This window comes from Prionailurus bengalensis, chromosome B1 (genome assembly GCF_016509475.1).
Source record: "Prionailurus bengalensis isolate Pbe53 chromosome B1, Fcat_Pben_1.1_paternal_pri, whole genome shotgun sequence".
In the NCBI taxonomy this organism is placed as follows: Eukaryota; Metazoa; Chordata; class Mammalia; order Carnivora; family Felidae; genus Prionailurus; species Prionailurus bengalensis.
Window position 1 is genome coordinate 121,523,642 of NC_057344.1, and position 21,870 is coordinate 121,545,511.

At 38.4% G+C, this 21,870-nt stretch overlaps 1 protein-coding gene across 2 annotated transcripts in view; it reads left to right on the top strand.

Moving 5' to 3' along the window:
• The window catches only part of PPP3CA (protein phosphatase 3 catalytic subunit alpha), a 328,963-nt gene that overhangs the window by 225,740 nt on the left and 81,353 nt on the right, over positions 1-21,870 (top strand). The window lies entirely within an intron of this gene.

Here is a 21,870-nt window from a genome sequence, read left to right on the forward strand (position 1 = left end):
CAGTATGTTGAGGTATGGGAATTAGCAAAACAAAGTCTCCGTTCTAGTGGAGGAGACAAACAAACTGATACTTGGGAGTAAAAAATCCATTAAGTGCTACAAAGCCTGAAGAAGGAGAAAGGATGAAACATGTCCAGAAGGGCATGTGAGATGGAGAATCAGGAAAGGTCTTTCGGAGGTGATGGCACATCAACGGGTGCTGAATGAAGTGAGAGAAGGGAAGAGCACGTGTTAAGACATTCTCCAGGGAGAGGAACAGCAAGTGCGAAGGCCCTGAGGAGTGGGTTGGCCTGATGTCCTTAGGAAAGAAAGGCCAGTGTAGTTGAAACCAAGTAAGTACCCAGGAGAAGGGGAGGCCGAGGTTAAAGAAGGAGCTGGGGGACCAGAACTTTTAGGGCCTTGGCTTTCATGCGTTGCAAATAGCATGCCACAGGGTTTTGAGCCAAGAAGTGAAAAATTGGTGTTATGACATCTTGAGATTGTATTATTTCTGTCCCCATGATGTCGTAGCCTCTTTTCTGGTCATGAGTACCAAATCAAAATTGCTGAGTATTTCATGAAAATGTTCTCCTAGGGAATGAGGTCTCAGATAGCTTAAGCTCAGCTCTGTAAATCTACCCACTTTTATTTACTTCATACGCATAGAATGCTAGAAACAGGTAATATTGTTTCTATTAAATTTGATCATATGTTGTAAAGAAATGTGTGTTTCTGCTTAGAGAGATAACCGGACCCCTAACTCCAGGGCTACGTACGCTTAATTGGAATACTTTAGAAACTGCGGGGCATCTATGTGATGACGTTGGCATCATTTCACTGTGTCCGTAATACAGTGTTTGTGTGCTGCTCACAGATTCACTTGGCTTTTACTGAAAGTGACTTTAAAGAAAATGGCAACTTGAATTCTTTTCTTCCCAGATGAGAATACAAGGTATAGCATATTTTTTCTTCACATTATTTGGAATCTCATCCTTAACGCATCTTATTCAGAGAAGACTATATTGAAAAGGGGAAGAAGAGGGACAAGGAAAGTATCCTCAGTGTCTAATAGTGCATGGTTCATGTTCTAAGTACCTCTGAGGAGAGCTGTTCCAGTCTGCCAACACACATCTGTCATTAATGTGACCAGGCGTCTGCACGGGCATGCATTTGTCTGCTGAGATCTACGTCTGAAACGGGTAATATTTTGCAAAATGAGAATATTATTAAGTCATTAGTGCTGAACTCTGCCACTGGAACTCAGCATGGGCATACCCTGAAGTCCAAGTTAATTTGAAAAGTAAGTTGCAAACAGAAATATAGCATGAGTTCTACTTCGCTGAAGACAAATGAACATTTTTATAAGTAATCTCCTTCAGCAAACTGCTATAAAATGAGGTTTGGCTAATGATCAGTTACTTTGTAAAAACTGCCCTGCAAATAAATAGCTGACAATGGGGAATTCTTCCTCCAACCATCTACCTCTAGTCAAAAAAACTTAGTAAAATGTGAAAGTACTGTGCAAAATCCATTGGAAAAGTAATGCAAGAGACATAATTTGTGACAAAAACCTAGACTTATACAATAATGTCACGCTGCTTGAAGGCTTAAACATACCATACAAGAAAACGAAATTTTAAATACTTTAAAGAATTAATAGTATTTTCCTATGTACATTAGTTATCTTTACCAGTAGTAGGAGTTGTTGAAACAAATTTTCAAATCAAAACCAGCAGAAAACAGAATGAAGTTTCTCAAAGCCTTTTATTTGTTCAGTAGTTATAGGACAAAAACGAACAAAAAACCAAAACTCTGCTTTGGGTAAAGAATCTATTCCATTTCTGTGTAAAAATGTCAGGACTTGATTCGGTTCACTATTTCTTGGTTTATACCTAAAGCACTGTTTACACATTTGCCATATTCTTTGTAGGGATTCAGCAAAATATTACTGAGCTCCCACAATGAGCAAACACAAGGCATGATATTGGATACTGTAGGGAACACAGAAAGGATGTCTTTGTCCTCTAATTGCCTAATCAGATTTGGGATGTGTGAACACTGCTTTACTAGGAATTAGGAGTCCTGTCACTAACCAGTTAAATCTCCTTTAACAGACCATCTAAACCAAAGACTCACTTTCCACCTTCACATAATACTTAGACTGTGAAAAGCTTTCTTTAAAAATGTTTTCCATGGGGCACCTGGGTGGCTGAGTTGGTGGGGTGTCAGACTTGGTCTCAGGTCATGATCTCATGGTTGGTGAGTCTGAGCCCCGTGTCAGGCTCTGTGCTGACAGCCCAGAGTCTGGAGCCTGCTTCGGATTCTGCTTCTCTCTCTGCCCCTTCCCCTCTCATGCTCTGTCTCTCTCTCTCTTTCTGTCTCTCTCTCTCAAACATAATAAACATTAAAAAATGTTTTCCATATGTCAGATATTCGTATCATTTCACATCATGCATATCCTTTCACTTCATTTCAGTTTTCATGTCATATTATTTATAATATGAAATGACTAACCTGTATGGTTACATTTGCAGCCTTATATATATATGCAACCTTTTACATAGGTAACCTTATAACTCTGTATAAAGTTGGATATGCAACCTTATATGTAAATACATAAAAGTTACGTATGTATTTATTACAAGTATAGAATGAGTAGTAAAAAGAGCAGGCAGAAAAAGATTTTAACAAGTGAGAGTGCAAAGTGGAATGCTTTTGTTATGGCAATGGCTACATTTGTATACACTAACTATATGTCAGGTGGTGTGTGTGATGACTAGGTGATGTCACTCAGTAAGCCAACGAGTAGATGTCTTCTCCCTGTTTAGTTTCTTGAGGTGCAGTCAGTTGTGCAAAAATTATGCAATCAGTGGCAGTAAAGCCAAGATGTGAATCAAGTCAGATAAACACTGGGCCCACACACCCAACCACCGCACCAAATGCTTCTCAAAGGGATTGGCTGGAGATGAAGCCAGAGAGGTGGGATGGAACCAGACTGTCACGAGAGGAAAGGATATGGAGGGGAGGGGGGGGGGGGGTCATGATAGGAAGTTGGGATTTTTTTTTTAAGGCAAAAGGCAACCAGCCATGATTTGTGCCCAGAGAAGTGGCATGGTAAAAGCAATGTTTTAAGATTAGTAAGATCTCAACTTCACAGAGGTGGAAATACAATTGCTCATTTATTAATGAACTGTTTCATGTAACACAGAATGAAGAAGACAGAGCCCTTGCTGGTTTGAGTTTTTTATTTGTTTTGTTTTGTGGGAGGTATTTTTTTTTCTTTGAGGACTGACAGCTGTGAGTTATAATGAGCTTCCCAAATTTATACATGCCTATTCTCAGCCCGTGGAGAGTAGTAAATTGCTCTTGTTCTCATGACACATTTAGATTAGAAGAAGAGGTGGGGGGGGTGGGCAGGTAGTGCTGCATCGACTAATTAAAACTAATGTGGGGTGATGAGCCTCCGAAAAGAATAAGATCAGCAGCAGGGAAAAGAAAAAAAAAAAGAAATAGCACATAGGCAGGTACCTAAACCGGGGACGGTGGTGGCTCAGCTCTCCCAGAGGGCTTCAGCTTCCCTTGCTCAGAAGCCCCTCGCCTTTGGTTTGCTTGGGTGGGGGAGGCAGTGTGACAGTGAGGTGGTCCACAGTGCGCTGTGGAAATGACAGGACTCCCAAAGCCATACCCGAGAGGTATGGCACAGACATGTTTCTGTGGCTTCTCACACCAGCTGGGCACCTGCCGACGGCCAGCCTTGTGATTCCTCATTTACTCTGTTCTTTCGGTTGCATTTCAAGGCATGATTTCATTCAGATCACCCGTCCCTTCCCCATCTTGCCTTTTTAATTGCTTTGGGATGAAATAATCATAGGTTCTAAAAGTCATTTAGCAGTCCTCTATTCTAGACAATGCTGGAAAATCCCCTTTGTAATATAATATGCCTGCCAACACTTATTCCAGTAAGGAACCCCTTTTTCAATTAAACACAGGGACACCTATTAAGACAGACACTTCCTTACATGTGAGGAAAGCTACAATATAATCATCAAGCAACATCCTATTTCACCAATTCTAAAATGGACTCTTCATATTTCCACCTCTCTGACGTTTGCCTGGGTCTTAGACTCACTGTTGGTCAAACAACAGCCATGGTAGAGGGGTCATTGTCTGCTCGTGCACTAGCTCAGGTACAGCTGCTTGTCTTGTCTGAGTTATGCGCGTTGCTAGAACTGCATTGTTAAGTTTAAGTGCTGTTTACAGTGTCTTCAAAAATATTACTTGACATTGAAACTAAATGTTATTGTATAGAAAGGCAGAGAAACATGGCAGCGAGGTACATACACATTTAATATAGAGAAGAAAAGATTCATTATTGGACAACTGTCTGCAATTACCTATTTTCACACTAAGCAAAAGCCTTGGGCTTTACAGGACCTGAGAAATTAAGATTTCGGTAAGCTGATGAGGCCCAGTACATTTTCTTACCGACGTAAAAGCAGAGGACTGCCTATCATACAGCCAACAAGAAAGTTCAGCAACAAAATCCTGGTTATAATACTGGAACATTCCTTTAAAAAACAGCACATCGAGGGGCGCCTGGGTGGCGCAGTCGGTTAAGCGTCCGACTTCAGCCAGGTCACGATCTCGCGGTCCGGGAGTTCGAGCCCCGCGTCAGGCTCTGGGCTGATGGCTCAGAGCCTGGAGCCTGTTTCCGATTCTGTGTCTCCCTCTCTCTCTGCCCCTTCCCTGTTCATGCTCTGTCTCTCTCTGTCCCAAAAATAAATAAAATAAACGTTGAAAAAAAATTTATAAGAAACAGCGCATCGTGAACACTTCTGATAGCATAAGTAGAGATATTTAGTGGAAAAGCCACCAATGGTGCTGGTTTGAGAAAGGATTCTAATGAGTCGAGCTCAGTGAGAGGAAGGTGTAGAAATATATTATTCAAAATTTCTCTTGCAAAGTATAAGATAAAGGTTGTAAGCGGTAAGAAAACAGTTCATTATTTAATTGTTTAATTTAGTAATATTTATTCACTTATTTTTAATTTAGTAATACTTAAAATATTAGTGTAGCTTGTGACCAGCTTAAGGTCATTGACTATGGTAATGACAGCCACAATTCAATATGCTTTGAATCCTCTGTCCTGGAAAGTGACATATTATTGTTTCAGTTTTATAGAGAGAACACTGAAGAGACTAGTCAGTATCTTAGGAAATTAATAGCTGGTTGGTGGTAGCTGCCATGTGGAGCAGGATTCGAGCTGTTTACCCAAAATAAGTGTCTCCGAGTGAAGAGAATCCTTAATCAAAGAGAAGAAAATAAAGGGAGGACACCGGGATATGAAGGAATAACAATAGCAACGTGACGCCTCACACCTGATGTAAATATATCCTGTGTAGGTGAGCTCATTACACTGCAGTATTAGCCTTTCCATTGTGACCTGTTCTCTTGTTAGCTACGATTCTTTTTTCTTTTTATAAATGGACAAATAGGCTCCCTTTTAACTTTCACTCATTTGCCTTTATTCTACCTTCCGAAAACGCAGAGAAAATAAGCGTAATGTTTCATCTGTAAAAGCCTTTCAAATACTTGAGAACAGTTATTATGTTGCCTTTTTTTTTTTTTCCCCTGGACCGAGTAGCCCCTGTGTTTCTTCTAAAACATGTTTTCAAGGTCCAAAATAATGTTTAGTGTATTCCTTTCCGGCACTGTGTTTTGTTGTTGTGTGATTAAAAATACGGAGTTCAGAATGAGCCACTGCATTAGGAGTTTGAGCACAGACATGCACACGTTGAATCTGCAGTCAACTGAAACTTCTGGGATTACTTTCCAAGGTAACGATCAGGAACTCCGGCTCCCCACATTTGATTTGTTAAGAAAGATTCTCATGTCATGTCTCAGGGCATATATCCTCACTCTTACTGGGGAAGGACGATTCGGAAACAGTTGCAGCCCAGACATGTGCATGTGGAGGATGGTTCCCCATGAAGACTCATGCCATGGTGGCAGAGATGCGGTGGCTGACATGAACAGGCGTCCTGAGTAGCATGGGCCCCACAGTGAGACGGCCTGGGTTTGAATTTCAACTTTGCCACTGACCGGCTTGAGTGACCTGCTTAAGCTGCCTCCTGACCCCATCTGGAAAATGAGGATGGGCAAGAGTACCTACCTCCTATGTTTACTTCAGGATTAATTGAACATAAGTATTTTAAAATGCGTAGAGACACTGCTCGGCATATTTCAATAACTCAAAACGGTCACGTATGTGCACGGGCACGTGCGTGTGTGTGTGTCAGTCAGTAGAACTCGAATAATTGAGCAATAAATCTCGTATATCAGTTTCCTGGGGCTGCCATAACAAAGTTCCACTAACTGAGCTGCTTAAAACAACAGAAATTTATTGTCTCACAGTTCTGGAGGCTAGAAGTCTGAAATCAGGATGTTGGCAGGTCCCTGTTTGTTCTGAAACCTCTAGGGGAGATCTTTCCCTGCCTCTTCCAGCTTGCGGTCTCCCCAGGCCTTCCTTGGCTTGTGGCAGCATGACTCCAGCCTCTGCCTCTGTCTTTATATGGCCTCTGTGTCTCTGGGTCTAAATTTTTCTCTTCGTATAAGGACACCAGTTACACTGGTGTAGGATTAGGCCCCCCCTAATGGAGTATGATCTCATGTTAACCTGATTACATCTGCAGAGAGATCCTATTTCCAAATAAAGTTACATTCAGAGGTACCAAGGGCTAATATTTCAACATATCTTTTGGGGGGGACACAATTCAACTCATAATATCTGGTAACAGAGAAGTTCAAAACAGAGGAACTAGGTATCCAGAAGCAAGCAGAGTTCAACATTAGGGGCCTGGGATAGATCTAAGAGCAGGTGATATTATGGAGTTTAATGAATGAATAGGCATTAGAGGTTTCTGTGAATAAGTAATGTAGCCCAAACTGAGCCTCTGGGCTACGATAAGGGAGAACAAGATTTCAGGGAGGCAAATCTAGACCCAAATCCTAGAGGACCTACAATATTGAGCGAGTTACTAAGATATAAACCCAGCGCTCTCTTCGGCAGCACATAGTCTAAGATATCAACCCCAAATTGGTATTGAGGATCCTGTTCACTTTTGGAAGTGCCTCTCCTCAAGCGTGGAGTAAGTAGTGTCTTGACGAGCCTGAAGTATTCATATAGCTTTAACAGCCTTCGTGGAAGAGGCATTGTAGATTTTGATTGCATGGCCAATTTCCAACATAGATGGATTTTGCTTATGTAAGATGCGTTTGAAGTCTCCTAGGGAAGAGGATGTTTTTATTTTCTGAATGGAGCACAACTAAGAGCTTGCTCTATATTATACATTGTCTGCTCTTGAGAACTGTACTGGTGGCTAAGTAGGAGTTTGTTAGATCTATAAAGTGTTTAAAGATACTATAAATAAAAGGTACATCATACACAGAGGTTTATTCGGCTCATCCACGTGTTTGTACCGTCAATATTTCCAGAGTAACCAGTCTTGATTTCCCACATAGAAGGTTTGGACTGAAAGTGAGAATCAATATGGCCGAAGTACTAAGAAACTCATCTCTGTTGTGTTTTAGTCAAAAAGTCTTTTGTAAATACCATATTAATGACAACTGTGGAAAGAGAAATATGGAAAGTGTGCTTAACGTAGAATTTTCTAATCCTTACAGGAATTGGAATCAACGAAGATTAGATCATCCCCTAAGTGGGTTTTTATATAGTTGCTTCGTTTCCAGTTTTCCATGCCTTTCCAACACTTGATCTTTGTATGAAAACTGCTGCCATCTTCAGAGACATGAGTCATGGTACTTAAAATGTTTTCACCATATTTTAGACATCACAGGATACAGTAGGAGAAGAGTAGAGTCTTGGCATCCACAATTTTTTACATTCTAAGCCTTGACCTTTCACAGTGGTTCATTACACGTTTAATTTAGCTCATGCACTGGGCTAGCAGATCCTTCTGTGTCTGAATTTCATTTTGGCTTTTTTCTTTTTTTTAAGTACTGCATGTATGTTCACCTGTGTGTGTGTGTGTGTGTGTGTGTGTGTGCGTGTGTGTGTGCTATGTGTGTATATTTTTCTGTGAAAAAAAGAAGTCCATAAAAAGATAGCCAATTCCATTGGCAGTGAGAAGTGATGGGGCAATGACTGTAACAAGAAAGAAAGGCTTTAGATAAACTCAGTGGGACATCATCTTCTTCAGGGATTTAGGTCTGTAATATAAATGAATTCATCACAAACCCTGTGCAGATACAAGATAAAGTGAATATTAAACTGAAACTGTTGCAGTGAGTTGTCCAGGTCTTGCCAACATTGCTCAAATAAGGACTTAAAACTAGTAGAGGCTACTGAAATGATCTTTAAGGTAAACTGAAGTACAAGAATTTCAACTTTTTTTTTTTTTGAAAGACAAAATCCCGTTTTGAATTTTCCTAGAATACTTTTATCATCCCCATTCCTTTTATATGACAGACTTCACCTTCTCCCGATGGCAAGTCGGGGTGGGCACATGACCCAGGACTGGCCAATAGGCGTGCACTGTTCCCTGGACACAGTGATTGAGTCTTGAGTGAGCAGGGGAAATTCAGGGGGCAGTTATTCCATGGCTCAGTTTGGCTGGACTTGGTGAATCCACCTCTTAAATCAGCATGCTGGCAGGACCCGATTTGGAGGGTGCTTGGAGTAAGTCTAACTGCAGTAGAGAAAACAAGACCAACGAGTGCGCAGAGCAGCTGATAAGAGAGTGAGAGTTAGGGAGGCTTTGTATAAGCCCAGATCCACTTGTGCCGGAAACCAGTGCTCATGCTTTACTGCATTTCATGGGGGAAATAATATGCTTAATCACATTTGTGGATTACAGGATTTTCAGAGGTGTTGGGAGGAGATCCTTTGTGTGGCTTAAGGTTCTACCTTATCTTCTACTTTCTCACCTGTATGCAAACAAGCCTTTCCACCTCATTGTTATCTTGGAGGCTTTGATGAATTCTGATTCTCTGTATTTTAAAACACTCAAAACCCTTTGCTTCATTTTAAATACATTATATTTACAAATGGTGGAAAGCATTGTGCGCATCAGTTAATGATTCAGAAACCTGTAAATGTTAAGTTACTTTAACAATGAATATCAGTTAAGGGACTTTATAAATGATGGGATTTAAAAGTGTGGTAATAAAAATGTGCTAGCGAACATAAAAATTGTAATTTCTATATAATCTATTCATGTGTAATTTCGAATGTAACTATTCTTCAGTTATTTTGTTCTGATTCAGTCACGTTGTGTAATGAGGTGAATAAGAAAGCAATGCCACCTGGCTTGCACTTTGCATCTATAGGTGTAAAATTGGGACTATTACCCTTGACCTAGCATTAAATGAAAGAAAGCAAATTATTAGTGTAAGATATACAAAACTCCTTATTGAGATTGAAGCCAGTGATATTTTAACTTTGAAATGTTGTTGTAAAACACTAAGGGGAGGGCAGGTCCAATAAGTGGAGTTGACGAGAGCTCTGGTATTGTAAAGATAAGGAAATTACCTAATGTTGAGTTACTAACCTGTTCCAGTCATGACATTATCAGATTTAATCCTCACAACTGCTGGGTATGATAGCTGCTACTGTCCTTATTTACACATTAGGAATTTGAAGCTTAGAGAAGCCGAGTAACTTTACTAGAGGTAAAATACAATCTTTCTCCTGCCCAGATTCCTTTAATGGCTCCTCTTTGGATGAAGTTCAAACTTCCTAACTTGGATGAAAACACCCTTGTTCACTGGTCCGTGGTAATCTTGATAGCTTCATCTCTTTTCATGGCTTACCTAGACTCCAAATCCATAGATCTGCTTTCACTTCCTAAAATACGTCCTGAGCTCTTCTTCTGCTGTGAGCCATAGTCCCTGTCCCTGTGCCCCAGCATTCTGTAACTAACTCCTCTTAATTATTCCAATTTCAGCTTAAGTACCACATCCTCCAGGAAACTTCACCAAGTTTACTATGCCCATTTCATTGTTCGTTCATTCATTCATTCATTCATTCATTCATTCATTCAGTGAATATTTTTTGAGGATTCCCTAAGTGCCAGGCACTATCCTAGGCACTGGGGATACCACAGTGAACAAAGAAGGAAAAAATCTCTACCGTTATAGCTTGTGCTCTAGGACTGTTGCTTTAGTTCATTGTCCTTCATTACATGCTTACTTCATGAGAGCATTAGTTACGTTTAAGTTCTTTTACATTCTTAGGGTTCAACACAATGAGCTATTGTAGGAATGTTTTCGGCATTTATTATTTATTGAATCAGGGCATACATGAATAACTTCATTTTTTATATAGTTTTTAATGGTCATATAGAAATATAAAAAAATTCTATTTGTCCTCTTTGATATTGTCACACCGCCACCATTGTAATATCAGACCTCATTGTCTTGTGACTTAATTATTGCTGTGAACCTCTTACTGAAAACAACGTGGCTTTCAGTTTTTCTACACCATTGCATTCTCCCTAGAGTTTCCAGATTTATCTGCTTAAATTAACGGGATTGTTCTCCTTTTCTTTAAAACATCACATGCTGGAAAGAAAAAACAAACAAACAAACAAAAAATCATGTACTGGAATCCAAGGCCCTTCGTTATCTACTGTCACCTTTCTAATCTAATCTATCTCCTCTGTTTCACATATACCCTCTGATCAATACAGTTTTTTCTTTCTGCAGTCCACTTACTCTGGTTCATTTGTATCTTCGTAGCTAAAAATCCTTTCCTCTTATTCTTACTTAATTCATTACAAATTTTTATCAATACTACAAGTCACTTCCCTTTGGTTAAGTCTTCCTTGATAATGTCAACTAACCTTCATTTCCAAATTGTTGATTTTCTGTAAGACTTCTGTCTATATCAGTAATATTTATAAAGAAATTTTAAGCAGTAGAATCTAGCACCCCACCCCCCTCCCCAACACAACACCTACCCCCCCCACACAAAGAAACCTTACATGGAATGAAGTCCAAGGTATGAAAAATGCTAAGTGCAGACCTTATTGTTCTTACTGTTATAGTGACCCTTAGCACTCCTCATGTACCCTTTTAGCTCTGCAGAACACATTTGAAGCCAGTGTGTGACCTCAGCCACAATGGCGTTTGCTTGCTCTTACTGTTAGCAAGGGAAAGGTCAAAAGTGGTCAGGATGACTTAGCAGTGCAGAGAGGAAAATTACTTACTCATGAAACAGAAGGAAAGAGCCATACTTGCCATGCTGGCCGCAGCACACATTGCATGCCTTATGTGTTTGGCTTCTTACTACTTCCCAGGTAACATCTGTAGGTCAGAGAGAGTAGAGTTGATTTTATCCTGTCTCTAGTTCTGAGACATTCGAAGTGTTAAGGAGCCTCTAGACTGGGCCCCTCCGGAACTGTTTTAGCCATCTACATTTCACAAGTCTAGAAGCCACAGAGTGAAGATCATGGTCACAGATCAGTGTTTTCTTACTGCTGACAGGTCAGATCAGTAGCAGTTCAGCAGTTGGAAGACCTACCTGGTCCTTATTCATCTGTGTTCGTCTTACATCCCAAGGAAGCTCTATGTTTCTTAAGGGAATTACTTGTATTTATATTCCTTTACTATGAAAGTACATATTATTCTTGAATTATTTCATACATCTATAAACTTGTCTTCCCATTATTGAAAGCGACTATTTTTTAATTCTCTGTAACATCTATCATGTGGGAGGTATTTCATAACTACCTGGTAATTAAGACTGAATAAAATATCCTAGTTTATGTGGTTAGCTATTATTTGGGATTTTAGACAATTTGTCCACTCTGACATGTGAACTCTCTCATAAAGTACCAAAACACCACAGAAGAAGTCAAGTGTTCTTTGAAAAACAGTTCAATGTGCGACATGACTAATAACAAAGAGACACAGTGTTTAAAAAGGAAAAAAAAAAAAAAAACAGCCCCATATGTATTAAGAACACTTAAAATTTTTGTTTAAAGTACCTTAAAGGGGCGCCTGGGTGGTGCAGTCGGTTAAGCGTCCGACTTCAGCCAGGTCACGATCTCGCGGTCCGTGAGTTCGAGCCCCGCGTCGGGCTCTGGGCTGATGGCTCAGAGCCTGGAGCCTGTTTCTGATTCTGTGTCTGCCTCTCTCTCTGCCCCTCCCCCGTTCATGCTCTGTCTCTCTCTGTCCCAAAAATAAATAAACGTTGAAAAAAAAAAATTTAAAGTACCTTAAATAGTGAATGTAGATGATGGAAACAGTTCTGGAAATTTAGTAAAGTAGGTTTATAAGGAAGTATAACTTAAAATTATGTGATTTTATAAAACAAACTTTTCCCTAGTAAAAATCAGTTTAATAACTCACAACATTATGAAAATTTTTCACTTTTTAATTTTTTCTGTTTTGTCAAGGGAAAGAGAAAGAGTTGACTGATAATCTTGATTGATCTTTTTAACAATTCAAATATATAACAAACATTCATCATTTTTAGTCGATACAAATAAGACTAAATTTGAAATTATGATTACTAATGAATCACAAGTTATGACGAGTTAACAGCAGTGGTTTTACGTTTTCCAAACTCCTGCATTAGTTTGCCAGGACCCCCTCAGTTTATATGCCATATACAACATGTTAAGCAAACATGAGTTTTGCATAATTTAATTAGATGTTTGTCAAATGGTGAAGAAAGCACAAATGTAAGACATGATTCATTCTCACATTGGTGACAAGCACAACATATGCAAAGATAAAAAATATACAGAGATATTATGAATGCTGTGATTTAAGTCAATGTAAGACTGAGACCCCAGTTTGTATTCCTCAAGATCAATAAAATTGATGATTTGTATCACGGTGAAATATAATCAGCTCCATAAGAGGAACCTTCAACTTAATGGATGTTAGTTCTGATATAGAAACTTGAAATTAATTAGCACAAGTTTTATAATGTTTAAATTGATACCTCCTTTGGATAAACAAACCAATCTCTTAGTTTCTTAATGTAATTTGAAATGTCAACATAAAAACGTTAAAAAACTATATGTATTTTCATCTTGACACTTATTTAGAGAAAAAACTATATACACTCCTGCTTCTCTTAAGAAGTTTGACAGATGGCAAAGAGGCAATGATAAATAAATGTTTATGGGGGAACTAACTCTTAAGCCCATATTTCTTGACTAGAGAATGTTCAGAAGTTTTAGAATGGAGAGGGAAATACTTGGATGCCATTTCAATACCATTTTGTATGTGTACATTTTCTCAAGTATGCTCTAAAGTTCTGGAGACCAGATTTCATGCCTTTCTTTAGCTTCTTTATTGTTCCAGTATACTCTAGCACAAATAAGAAGTCATCCATCTTTGGTGACATTTATTCATCCTTTTAAAATAGTATGTGTAGTAAATATTTCACATTTTAGTGGTTTATTTTTTTTCAGGTATTTAACTGAATTAATATTTCTAGAATATCTGAGTGAAAGATAGATGGGGGATTGGTAGATTAAGGAAAACGAGGCAAAATTAAGAAATAGACTTACTGCCTTTGTCAGAATTATTTTCCAGGGATTGCGTTCTTAACTAATTTTCAGTAAATGTGCTCTAACATGTCTGGGTTGCTCATACATTTTTAACAATTGGCCAGTTAAGAATTAGAAATTCCATTTCCAAATATGCCACTGGTAACAAGTAAGCTTATATATTTTTACCAAAGAAATTTAATCCTTATTTCTATTAAGTCATTCAAGTATTGTCGTTTAGGAATAGCACTTACTAGGTTTGTTCGCTTCATAGTAGGCATAAATAGAACTGCCTACTTGAAAGTCAGTGCTACGTAAAAAGCCCTTTACTGATAACCCCACTGCTTGTAATTGCCAAATTAATGATGGATATGTGGACTTTAGAATTAAATATCAGAAGCTTGCTTTCCTTGAGTTTTTAAAATATTAGAAGCAAAATAATCTTTCAAATTGCCCAAATTTGAGGAGTATCCTAATAAGAAGAAATGACTCACTTATTCCCCACTTAGAAGATTTTTCTTAACTGAGTTTTCCAGAAATCTACGAAGAGTTGTTTTGTTTTATTTTGTTTTTTAATCCATTTGGCGAAATACCTTACATTTCTTCTATTTACTATGTCACTTTCAGCTTTTAAAACATTACTGCCATTACACAGCCGTGGAACAGAGTGGTCTTGTAAATGAGCTTTGCTACAAAAGAAAATGAGACTAACTGGAAACTGACCATGGTGCTGCTATTTGCTGAAAGATTGGTAATATCACTCAAGCCATTTGGAGTTGTTTCCACTCTAAGAAAATGGAAATTGTAGAGCATGAGACCTAGTCGATTTGATTTCAGCCTTAAGAGCTTTCAATATATGATAGCATACATTTGGATAAAAAGTGGAAAAAATAGAACAACTTTTCATATATTTTATTTATGGCTATGTTGAGTTCAGGTCCTTAGATCATCTATCTAAATCTGGCAAAACATTCAAGATATTTCTTAGGCGGAAAACCTCTGAAAGAGCTGCTGTGCCTATTTCGCATTGTGTTAGTACACTAGATGGGCCACGGCCTGCTAAGCTTTTTTTCTCCCTCATAGTACTTCCCTTAATTAAACAAAGCATATAAAATAAGGTCTAGTGTGAAGTCCCCTGTAGATGAGGCATCTGAGACCTCCTACAAAGATTAAATACCTTGTCCTGGTAACACAAGTGGCAGTTTTCACAGCAAGACGGTGAAAGCATAAGGAAATGTAGTAAAAAAGGATAAAGTGTGAATACATATGGAAAGTATACATAAAGTATACATATTTGGGAATATGATATACATACTGGGAAAAGCAAATTGGAAGAATTCATGCATTCAATAGAGAGTAAAGCTGATTCAGGGAGAATGAATAAGATAATAATTAACCAAGAAGCCATCGTTCATTGACTTAGGCCCATCAGGAGGAATACACACACAAAACAAAAAACCAACAAAGAACAATTATAAAATCAAGACATCTAGCTTTGTAGTCTGTGTACTCATTACACTGTACTGCCTCTTCTCAAGGATGAAATAACACACCCAGGAAAAAAGCAAAAAGCCAGAACTGAAAGAATACTGTGACCACAGCTATCAAATAGTTAAAAAAAACCAAAAAACAAACTCCAGAAATACACAATTGGAAAGCCCAAAATGGGAACGCTAAGGCATAGATCTGCAACCCCTCCCCCACCCATCTGGTTACTGTAATGAAAGTTCATGTTTCAGGGTCCTGGAGGGAGTGCATTCATTGGGTTTTAAAACCTGGGATCAGTATTTCAAAAAGTAAAGAAAACAGTCATTCATTTGCCAGTCATTCTGCTTATGTAGAATAAGTACATGAGTCATCAAATTTATTTATATGTGGCTTAAGTTATATCAACTCACGGTGTTCATCCAATACTTTTGATTGGTGATGAAAATACAGGCGTAGTGAACTACATAATGTAAACAAATACACATGTCACATAACTGATAGTTTCCAGGTCTGACCAAACTTGGACACATGAATAGAATGATGACAAAATGTAATTAAATAATCCTGTAAATATTATACATACTTATTATTGTTATTAGTCACTAGTGTCACAGCCATGACCATGACTTATATAATTTCCATAACGTTGTCATGAATTTTTAATAATTATGCATCTTGTTATAATGTGGATTGATGCTGAAATGGAAAAATAGTGGTAACAGTTAAAACAAATACATTCTTGTTTCATAATTGAAGTCTTCAAGTAAACAAAATCTAACGAAGCATTCAACTCAGGAAGGACAAAAATATATATCAAACAATAATTTCAGTGGAGAGAGCACTTCTTTTTAGGACAAAAACATAAATGTCAATAATTTATTTTTCTATAGATTAGAATATACTGTGTACATACTATGGTGTTGTGTATGTTTAGTCCTTTCATGCCATCATTTAAAAATATAGACTATTCTAGTTCTTTCCATTGGATTATAGTTATAAAATGAGATTTGGGGGATATGGAGGAGTTAGTACTGGATTGTTACTTTTAGAATCTACAATATATTCCAGTCATGTCTTTTCAGTTGTCCGGTTATATTTCTCATTATCTCTGGCAAATAGGTAGTTTATTTATCTTCGTAACACAGCATCATAAATAGAAAGAAAGTGTGTGTAGTTATTGCTATTAATCTGCCCTGGTGCCATTATTATTTTGTATTTAATTTCATAGCTTTATTTTTCGTTTAAATTATTGAAGTTTCAGTATTGGGAAAATTGGTATTCGATTTAGAGACTTTTCATTTTTGTTTTCTACTATCAAAACCTGAGTGCCCTGGTTAAGAATTCATATTTTGTGTTTTATAAAGTGCTTAATGCATGTTCAACATTTGAAAAATAATATTTACTATGGAGAAAATATTATTTTGAAGTATACATCTGGAGTGGATTAGACCCCTTTGTTTTTTCTTGTTTTCTTTATTTTACAGTTGATGAAAGTTTTCAGCAATAAGTGAATGCCATAATAAAACTCACTTTTATGTTCGTAATTGCCTGATTTCAGAAGTTTACACACTCTGCTAATGAATGACACAAATTCAGGCTGGCTGGTTTGTACTTGAACTTATTTATCATTCATGAAAGGTTGCCTGAGCCTGGATTATCAACAGGGGGAAACAGATAGGTACTTGGGGTACCTTGTGGTACTTGTGGTCTTTAACCTGTAACAAACCTCCAAATGCAACATCTTTCTCTGCAGAATTGTAAATTGTGGAAAAGTATAAATTGCGGCTGACAGAAGATTCAAAAATCAAACCAATAAGTTTAGTAGATTAATCCCCTCATGCTGAGAATTAGACATGTTAGTTCCTTAACATTACAAATGTTATTGTCTTGGGAAAATGTGGCTATTATGGAAAAAAATATTGGGTTGAAGTCAATGAAGCTGAAAGTACAGTGGAACTCTGATGGTGAAAATTGCTGTGCAAATCAGTAACGTCTTTTCTAAAAGAAAAATTATAAACTGTTAGTTTAGTATGAACTGGAAAAACTTGTATAAGAAGTTACTCTACTTAATTCAAGTCTTCCCAGATGATAAAAGACAGTCTTTTGGCGGAACTAAATGGTCCTTCTAGAAAAATAAGGAGTCAAGAATTCAAAGTACTTGACTTCTAAATCACGATTTTGATGCGATTTTGAAATGCTGTCTGTTTGTCTGTTTTTAACAACTTACTCCTCTGTCCCCAAACATTCTAATTTGTGTAAGTTTTCTTTAACTTGGAATGCTATATGACATTATAAAATTTTTGTTTAGTGTCAGTAAGAAGTTGACCCAATGATGTTCTTTGATGGATTTTTTTTATATATATAGGCATGAAAACAAGACCAAATGTGTGAGTGTGAACATTAATTCAAAACTATTTTGGGGGCGCCTGAGTGGCTCAGTCAGTTAAGTGTCCGACTTCGGTTCAGGTCACGATCTCACAGTTTGTGAGTTCGAGCCCTGCATCTGGCTCTGTGCTGACAGCTCAGAGCCTGGAGCTGCTTCAGATTTTGTGTCTCCCTCTCTCTCTGCCCCTCCTCTGCTCACACACACACACACTCTCTCTCTCCCTATTTCAAAAATAAACATTAATTTTTTAAAAAAATAAAAAAAACTATTTTAAGTAGCTTTACATGAAAGTGTTTATTTTATATTATATTTGCCAATATGACTCCTACTCAGGATGACAGTTTTGTCAGAGTCCTTTTCGAACTGTCAGTTGTATAGCAATTATACTGGGACCTCATCCTGGTGTGTTCAGTACTGTCTACTGTTTACATTTTTTCATGTAGTAATTTAATTGCCCATGTGAACTTAGAAACTATGGAATTCTTTGAAAAAATAATTAAATTATAATATGGACATACTTATTTGCTGATTCACTAATTTAATTATGGTGTGCATACCTAATTATACATAGAATAGACACATGGTTTTTGTACCGAACATCTATCCTTTCTAAATACAGTTTCCAGCATATCTCTAGGCAGGAAATGCAAGGCCTTAGTCCCTGGTCATGATGATCTCCCTCTCTCCTCTGCCTGAGATTATTTCCTCAAGAGCCTGTTTGTCCTTAATATGCTGGCCATTATCTCCTCTACTTACCAGTGTGCTGGTTTTAGGGACTCTTAGACTTGCCCTGTGACTGATTCATTGTCCAGCTTTTAGATTACAAGAATTTACTCAGCTAACTACAAAGAGTCTCTTGTCACTGCCCCAGTTGTTTATTGTACTTTCTCTGTAGCACTAGTTTGCTGTCCTATACAGTGAGTAAGGTCTTGAACTTGTTAAATGACTCCTTAACTGCTACGCTGACCACTCATCTCCAAATAATTCCTCCTTTGTGGTGGGTAGTTTTACACGTGTGCACATGCACATGCATCTACACATACATATTTATATTTATATTTATATTATTATTTATATTTATTTACTTATATTTATATATACTTGAACTTTCAAGCCTTTTCAAAGCTTTCAAAGCTTTTCAAAGCTTCACAACTAGCTCTCCAGAAATGATATTAAGAATAAAAGCTATTCCCTTCCTTAAGCGATAAAGACAGATCCTCTCTGTTTGTTATTCTCTGTTTTATACTTCAAAATGCCGTACTCCCCGTCAGAAGACTTAGATAAGAAGTTGGTACCACTCGGGTGTGAGAATCATTTCCAGTAAAGTTTTATTTTCAGTGGGCTGAGAGTTATCGTGGGCAGGGAAGCAACAGTAAAAGGCAATTACTTAACAGTAATTGTTTGCTGAAGTATTACTTAGTGCTTGGTTATTTAGGCATAATTTATGTGTTTCCTGATAGTAGAAGAGCAAAAAGTAATAAATATGGAAGCATCACAGGAGGTTGGTCACTCTTCCACCATTTAGTTGTACTGAGAATGTTAGAGTAGCCACTTGCAAAGTCATGCAGTCAATCCCGCTTAGGGAAAAGAACCAAGAAGGTCACCAAATAGCTTTAACTGCTTAGTATACCTGCGCTGTATAAACTAATAGAGTTCCTGCCTCTCCAGCATAAAAACAAATGTAGACCTATAGCTTATAGGGAAAAAACAGCCATCATGTTGTGTGGCACATCAGGTTACTCTTGGATAAGGGTATCCAAGTGAAATTAAAAAAAAAAAAAAACTTTGTTTTATTTCATTATCTTTGATGTGCTCATTTTATTAATTCCATAATTCTATGCATTGTTGATGGAAATATGTGCAGTTGTCTGAATAATCTATTGAAGATATAATATATATTTGGGGGGAATGTTTAGCCAGATGAACGGATGTTTTCATGGACATAGGAATGCTTTGAAAATTTTTAATTTTTTAAGTTTATTTTAAGAGAGATAAAGAGAGAGGGTGTGGGGAGAGAGAGAGAGATAAAGAGAGAGAGAGAGAGAATAATCCCAGATTCTGCACTGCCAGCACAGAGCCGGGGTGTGGGGCTCAAACCCATGAACCATGAGATCATGAGCTGGGCTGAAATCATGAGTCAGAGGCTTAACAAATTGAGCTTCCAGGTGCCCCCAGGTAGGAATAACTTTATTACCTGTATTGCGTTTCTATATTTTTGGAGGCTTTTCAGTATGATAGGCCTTTCAGTGCTGGCCCCTAGTTGAGTACTCTGTCTGCCAGCAGTGTTCCATCGGGAATGACAAGACAATAATGGGAAGCTAGGGGATTGCAGGAAATAGGGCTATGTTGATGAAGAATAAGCTTGCCGTGAAGGTATAACAGAACTTGTCAAAGACTGGCTGTTTTTTAGAAGTACTATTAAAACCAAGTGAGAGTGGAGATGAAAGGGCCCAGCCACCTGGAGAATTGGACAATGTGAGCAAACAAGACAGCTTGCCTCATTAGCTGGCATTTTTTATACTGGACACCAGTGTCTCGGGTACCCGAGAGGATGGTAGGTGGGGGCCACAGCATCATATAGAGGAAACTACCTGGCTATACCTTTCTCTTACCATCACGTAGAGGTAACCTTCCCTTCTGTGTGACGCCACCCGATATCCTCTTGGGTACCTAAATGTGGTCATCAGTTTCATCCTGAAATTTGATATCAAAATAGTGAATGTTCCCAGCTATTAGGATTTCAGGATAAATCTTTCATCTTGAAATTTTTTTTTCAACATTTATTTATTTTTGGGACAGAGAGAGACAGAGCATGAACGGGGGAGGGGCAGAGAGAGAGGGAGACACAGAATCAGAAACAGGCTCCAGGCTCTGAGCCATCAGCCCTAGAGCCTGATGCGGGGCTCGAACTCACGGACCGCGAGGTCGTGACCTGGCTGAAGTCGGACGCTTAACCGACTGCGCCACCCAGGCGCCCCAGATCTTTTATCTTAAAACTGAAATGCACAAGGTACAAGGAATAGATACATTCAGAAGCCCAAAGGAATTTTGCTCTTTGTTATCACTTTTCTCAGATTCATCTTTCTCCTAGACTCGATCAAATACTCCTTTCAATATTATCCTTTCATGTCATAGGAAATCCTACTCTAACACCGACATGGAATGAGCATTGAAAGAAGTTACCTGTCAAATAGGTATCTCCCCTACATATAATCGCCGTGAGGAAAACCAGACAAACGTGCAGAATGAGGGCTGAGTGTGCCCACAAAGGCTCAAAAGTGTAACTCTCTTTCGTCTCACTGACTAGATAAAACTCATCTAAGAGCTGGTTCTAAATATGCATCTCTGGAGATTTTTATTCATGGCCCAGGAATCTGTAGTTTCCAAACCTCCCATGTGTTTCTGATGTAGAACCAGGTAAGGAAACCACCATCGGATGCGTGGAGGTCCCACATTCTACTCCAGTCTCGCTGCACACTGGTTTGAAAGCTGTGACTTAAAAGGCTTAAAACAAGCATCTCAGACAAGTTGGAAGCTTTTGGCTTGCACCAGAGCTCACTCTGCAAACCTGTCATTCAGTCCTGTCAATCCCAAGGGCACCTCAAAATGTCTGACTCCTTGGGGCGCCTGGGTGGCTCAGTTGGTTAAGCATCCAACTTCAGCTCAGGTCATGATCTCCCGGTTCATGGGTTTGAGCCCCGCATCGGGCTCTGTGCAGACATCTCAGGGCCTGGAGCCTGCTTCAGATTCTGTGTCTCCCTGTCTCTCTGCCCCTCCCCTGCTTGCCCTCTGTCTCTCTCTCTCTCTTTCTCAAAAAATAAATAAACATTAATTTTTTTTTTTAAATCTATGACTTCTTAGTTAATGGGTTTCCAAATTTAGCACAGAGTAGGCCCAATGGAAGAATCCTGAGGTGGCACGTGTTTCTTGTGTGCCTACCAGGTGGGAGGTGCTGTTCTCAGCACTGCGGATACAGTGACCAAGATTGGCAAGTTATACAACCTTACAGAGGTTATATTCCAATGAGAAAGGTAAGGGAAGAAACAGCAGGCAAATTAATAACTAGATAATTCCTGATAGTGAGAAGTATTGTGAAGAAAGCCAAACAACTTAATGGGGTGAAGAATGACTTTGGACAGAGGCAACTCATTTAGTTCAAGAAAGACCCCCTTGTACCCGTGACTGGTGGATGAAAAAGAGTCAGCCTGTGGAAATCCAAGGAAGAAAGAAACTTGGACTATTTAAGATAGCGAAGACCCACATCTAGTGAACAAGAGGCGGGGGGTGGGATGGTGATAGACTAAAATGTTTTTATCTTAAATTGATTGCAGCATAGAATGGGTTAAGATAGCATGCCCCTGATTTCCTGTTTGCTGATATATTCATTCTGTGAACTTCTTTGTGTTTGAGAAATAGCTACATCATGTTCATCATTTAAGCATAAAATTGTAAAAAATTAAATATATACATATATAAATACATAAAATATCA